This window comes from Nycticebus coucang, chromosome 24, assembly GCF_027406575.1.
Source record: "Nycticebus coucang isolate mNycCou1 chromosome 24, mNycCou1.pri, whole genome shotgun sequence".
NCBI lineage: Eukaryota > Metazoa > Chordata > Mammalia > Primates > Lorisidae > Nycticebus > Nycticebus coucang.
The window spans coordinates 5,029,193-5,035,068 of NC_069803.1; the positions used below are offsets into that span (position 1 = coordinate 5,029,193).

General features: G+C 39.8%; 1 pseudogene; it reads left to right on the forward strand.

Moving 5' to 3' along the window:
• The first annotated feature begins 2,804 nt into the window (after positions 1–2,804).
• Positions 2,805–5,024, forward strand: LOC128576590 (zinc finger and SCAN domain-containing protein 29-like; annotated as a pseudogene).
• Positions 5,025–5,876: the final 852 nt, after the last annotated feature.

Here is a 5,876-nt window from a genome sequence, read left to right on the forward strand (position 1 = left end):
AGGAGTATTATGCACTCTGGGGGATGGTTCAGGCTCTTATAACCTAGGTCACTGTAGTAGGTGCTGTGGATACACCAACCAGATTGCCTTTTTAGGACTGAAAAGGCATTCCCCCAGCTGTCAGAGTGCGTTTTGCTGTCATCTCAAAGTTGAGTTCCTATCTGGAAATAACCCTTTTCCAAAGGGTTATCTCACCCAAAGTGGGCCCCCTCCCCAGGGGCATCCTTTATTCCAACACCTAGTTAGTGTGGGGGATAAAGTCCCTTGTGAGTTGAGTCAATTCTGAAGATTGACTAAGGTTTCAGTCACAGTCTCTCATTATTCTGCATCATCCTCTACCCAGTCACACTTTCCTCACTCTCACTTCCTAGAAAACCTCCTCTAGGTAAATCTCTGCCTTAGGATCTGTTTCCTGGGTAACCTGATTTAAGATACTTATGCCAGGTGTGTCCTAGGAAGCAAGCTCTAAGATGAGATTTTGGAGGAGCAGGGCCACTAGCAAACAGGATAGAAAGGAGGAACCTAACACTCCTGGGTTTGGTGGAGTACAGAGTGCTCTGGGATGCTGTAGCATTAAGAATATTATATACTAATCATATATCATATATTAAGTAATTATATATTACATTATCAAATATTATCTCTGGTGGGGTAGTAGGATGGGATACCAGGGGAAGTTAATACCCTGGCTTGTGTGTGTCTCAGCCATTTCAGAAAGTACAGGAGAAATAATAAATATAATTACAAGAGCTTTGGAATGAGCTGCCTATTGCTAGGAGCCACTGATGCTTCTGGGAAAGACAACGCAAGTGTGGTTCCTCATTGATTTATTATGAAGGGTGAAAGGCAGAGATTTCCTTTGCAGCATATAGAGAAATCCTCAATGCCATAGGGACATGAAAAGCTGAAGATCAGGAAAAAGACTGAAGGAAGCTGAAAAAGCTTCTAGAAGTTACCAGAATGTGTGGCTGTTTTGAGGTTGTACCCCTTGGGAGAAAATGGGAGGACAGAACATTGAAATCAGATTTGAGCCAAACCACCCCCGGCTCAGTAACAGGATCTGTTTTGTTTTCAGATCGTCAGTGTAAGATTAGGTTCTGAGCAGTGAGCCTGGGCATCTCTAAAAGAGACTGGGTAAGGACAGATACCACAGCTAGAGAGTATGCAGAAAAAAAGGGAGCAATGTTCCCTTCATATGTGGCTACAAACCAAAAAATGTACACACATGTAGAAAACTCAAACATCAAATTTTTGTGAATTATAGTAAATTAATAAAACATTCTAAGAAAATGCTATAATGTGTTTGTATCATTAAAAAGGTAAATGTATTAACAACTAGTAATAGAAAACAAAAATACAGAAATAGAACAAGAATAGGTAGAAAATGAAAGAGAACCAATTAGAAATTTTAAAAATCTCTGAAATAAATATGTATATTTTAGGAAATATATAAAATGTAGACAAAACATAGGCATAAAACTAGTAAGTTGAACAACTGTGGAAAGAAATTATGTAGAACTGCAGAGAGAGACATATTTTTAAGAAATATATGAATGAATAATTAAGAGTCATGGAGAACAGATTTTTGAAACACCAACATGTATATTAAAGGAGTTTTAGAATAAAAAAAATAGGGAGCTTTCCTAGAAACTATATTTGAAGATATGATGGATACTGATTTTCCAAATTAACATAAGATTTGAGTTCAGATTGAAATTCCACTTGGTATAATGAGAAGAAAAAAATAAAAATAAAATACCATTTTATTGCCATCCAACTATGGAGCAACAGGGAAAGAAGCCATCTTAAAAAGCTATTAAAATACTGAAAGAGGACAGAGGAAATTTCTCCTTATTGGGGCTGGAAATTGTTTTAGGACATTTAATAAATTTTCATGAACAGGTAAAATTATACTACAGTACATTTTTTAGATATGAACATATAAAATGGTAATACTCCTCTACTATAAAAAAAAACAGTTTAATGAAAGTATTTCAAACTGTATATAAAACCAGCACATTGTACCCCATAATTTCATTAATGTACACAGGTATGATTTAATAAAAAATATAAAATAAAAAATCAGAACATGCCTAGCATTTAACATGAATATCAAGATATTAGTTACTTCTAGAAAAAGAGAGGAGATCACAATTGGGAAGGGACACATTATAAGTGTCCAAGATGCTGGTGATGTTCCATGTCTTGACACAGAGAGTTAAATGGGACCAGACTTGAGGGAGGCGGGAGAGGAGCTGACAGTACTTTCTATCCTGGCGCTGTTCTGAAAGTCACTCAGAAATGCCGCTGTTCAAAGGTATTTCTCCTTCATGCTCTGTGTTGGTGCTACCTCAGATGCCACTTGAAGCATATGGGAAGTCAGGCCAGCTCTGGCAAGACTTTAGACCTATGAATGAATATATTCCTTCTGATAGTGCCATCTCTCTCTACCCTAGGAAGAAACTCCTGTTACAGAGAGAGACTCATCTACAAGGACATGGGAAGATAGGTGTAAGTCCTGAAACCCAGACCCTTAAGTGGAGGGACTGCTTTCTGCTGTGAATGATGGCCAAACCCACTCTGAGAGGGAATGGCACTAACTCTGAGACCTACAGATAGTGTTTCAGGAGATTCCATTACTAGAAAGTGGCTGGGGTCCAGGAGGCTTTCCACCAGCTCTGGGAATTTTGCTGTCAGTGGCTAAGCCTGGAGGTGTGCACCAAGGAGCAGATTATAGAATTTTTGGTGCTAGAGCAGTTCTTGACCATCTTACCTGGGGCGATCCAGAATTGGGTATAGGAGCAATGTCCAGAAAGTGGAGAGGAGGCAGTGACTCTGGTGAAAGATTTAGAAAGAGAGCCTGGAAGACCTGGATGTTTAGTCACAGTCTCTATGAAGGGGCAGGAAGTGTGCTCAGAGAATCCTGAAATCATCATGAGAGTTAAGTGTTCAGCAGGAGTCAGTGGAACCCCAGCCCAGGGGTGTACCCAAGAAAGAGAGGGAAAGAAGCCCAGACCTGGGACCATGGGAGCAGATGAACCTGAAGAAGAAGCTCAGACCTTTCCAAAGGAGTGGTTGGAGCAAGGAAAGTCATAGGTCCCAGATCTTCGGGGCTCCAAGGAGAAAGAATTCCCAAGGGGCAGCCATATAGGAGATAAACAAGTATATGGTGATCTGTTACCATTTAAAAGAGATAGAAGAATTAAAAATGAAAAAAATAATAATAAATAAATAAAAGAGATAGAAAAGCTGGGTAGAACCTGATCACTGGGGCTTTGAGGATGAGAAAGCAGCAGGTGTGCACAGGGGCTATGAAGAGACCAGAACTCTCCTGGCAATTCTCAGCCAGTTTTATGAGGCTCTCCGAAACTGTCATTGAAATAGCCAAGTGTATGGGGCAGTGGCTGAGTGGCTCCGGGAGTATGGCTTTCTCCAAACCCTGGAACAGTGTCTGACCAAGTTCAAAGGTCTTCAGAAGAGCTATCAGAAAGTCAAGAATGGCCACCCACCTGAGACTTTGAAGAGACGGAAGCCCTGATGAGTGCCCAAGTCATTGCCCTGCCCAATAATGGCCTGGAAGAGGAAGTGTCTCACTCTGGGCTTCTGGGCAGTGATTCTGAGACTGAGAAGCCAGGGAATGGGGGCTGGAAGCATGAGGAAGGAGAAGAAGAGGCTGTGGCTGAGGAGTCTGACAGTGATTAAGTGGACCTAGAGGGGCCCCCACAGGACTCTGACAATTCAACTGCACCTGTCTTATTTAGAAGCCCAAGTGGTGCACACTGGGGCTATGAAGAGAGCAAGACTTACCTTGCAATTCTTAGTGAGACTCAGTTTTATGAACGTCTCCAAAACTGTCACTGCAACAGCCCATTGTACGAAGCAGTGGCTGAGAGGTTATGGGAATAGCTTCCTTAGGACCCAAGAACAGTGTTGGACCAAGTTTAAAAGCCTATTGGAAAGTCAAAAATGGCCAAGCACGAGAGACCTATCCCTTCTTCAAAGAGATGGATGCTTTGGTGAGTGCCCAGATTGCTGCCCCACCCAATTATGGCCAGGAGGAGACAGCTTTCTGCCCCATCCAGGGGACCAGTGACACTGAAGCTGAGAAGCAAGCTGAGGAGTCAGAGGAGCCCATAGAGGAAGATTCTTATGATGATGCAGAGGACACTGAGATACCTCCAGAGGCTGACATAACCCACGCTCCAGTGTTATTCCAGAGTCCCAGCGGATTTGAGGTTGTATTTGAAAATGAAGAGAATTCAAAATGGGATATTTTGGAAGTAAAACTGCATAAGACACTACTTCCATGATCTGAATGGAAAATTTCCTGTTGTCTTAATCAAGGTAAAGGCAGTGAGAGTGAACACAGACGAGGAAGAGAATGGGAAAAGACCTCAGAGAAGAAATGAGTAAAACAGGCACTCCCAGAGAAGAGTTTAGGAAAAATCCTAAGTCACCAGAGACCTTGCTTGGGAGAGAGACCCTAAAGTATCTCACATGTGGCAAAAACTTGAGCTTAAATGCCCTTCTAATGCATCAGCTATCCCACCAAGTAGAAAATCCATATAAATGTGCTGATTGTGGGAAAAGCTTCAGTCGGAGTGCACAACTTATTAGACACCAGAGAATCCACACTGGAGAGAAGCCTTAAGTGTCTTGACTGTGGGAAAAGTTTCCATGACAGTTCAAATTTTATCACCCATAGGAAAATCCACACAGGAGAAAAGCCCTAGCAATGTGAAGAGTGTGGGAAAAGCTTCAATAACAGTTCTCATTTTAGTGCACATCGGAGGATACATACAGGAGAGAGACCCCATGTGTGTCCTGACTGTGGAAAAAGTTGCAGTAAGAGTTCTGACTTATGTTCACATCAAAGAACCCACACAGGAGAGAAACCCTATAGGTGTCATGATTGTGGCAGGTGCTTCAGTAAAAGCTCTTCCCTTAATAAGTACCAGAACATCAAAGCTTGAGAAAAGCTTCTGTCACAGTCATCACCTAAACAAGCCCCTGAGAGTAAATAAAGAAAAGATCCTCAATAAGTGTGTTATTTGGAAAGTTAAAAAAAAAAAAGAAAGAAAGAAAGAAAATCAGCCTCACTGGTCCCATGGGTGGGGCAGTTATTTTGGTGTTTAGTTTATAATTCCTTACACAATTTATAAATGTTTAATGCACCTGTGTGTATAGTGTGATGTATCTGAAATTTTTTAAATGTGTAAGTCAAAAAAAATTGCTGCCAGAAATAACAGACTTCTAAGAAGAAAAAAGTAGACCAATGGATTTCTAAACAGTAACAATACATAGCAGAAGACAATGAAATAATATCTTTATAGTTTGAAAAGAACATAACTGACAACTTAGAATACTATATTCATCTAAACTATCATTAAAAATAGATTTTTAAGATCAACAAAACTAGAAAACTTAACCATTCATAAATTCACATTGAAAGATGTATTAAAATTACTTTAAGCATGAAGAAAAGTGAATGCTGAGAAAAAAGAAGCAGGATACAGGAAGTGACAGTAACAAAGACATTAATAAAGTAGGGTCATAATTTTAGTTATGTGGTAAAAATTATTATTTGTTAATTAAATGTTAAAAATAAAATCTTTAAACAGCTAGAAATATGTGGATGGGAGAGTTACAACTTCAGATTGTGCTGGGAAAATTCTAATTAATTATGTATACCCAATGAACATTCATTGTGGTGAATTTGCAAAATAAATAAAAAGATGAATATAGAAATGAAAAGAAGTCATATGACATCATCGTCCAGAAAGGCAACCACTACCAATGTTTGATGTAGTCTCTTTATGTGTATATATGTGTATAGTTCTGTCATACATACACACTTAAGTCTATCTAGTCACATA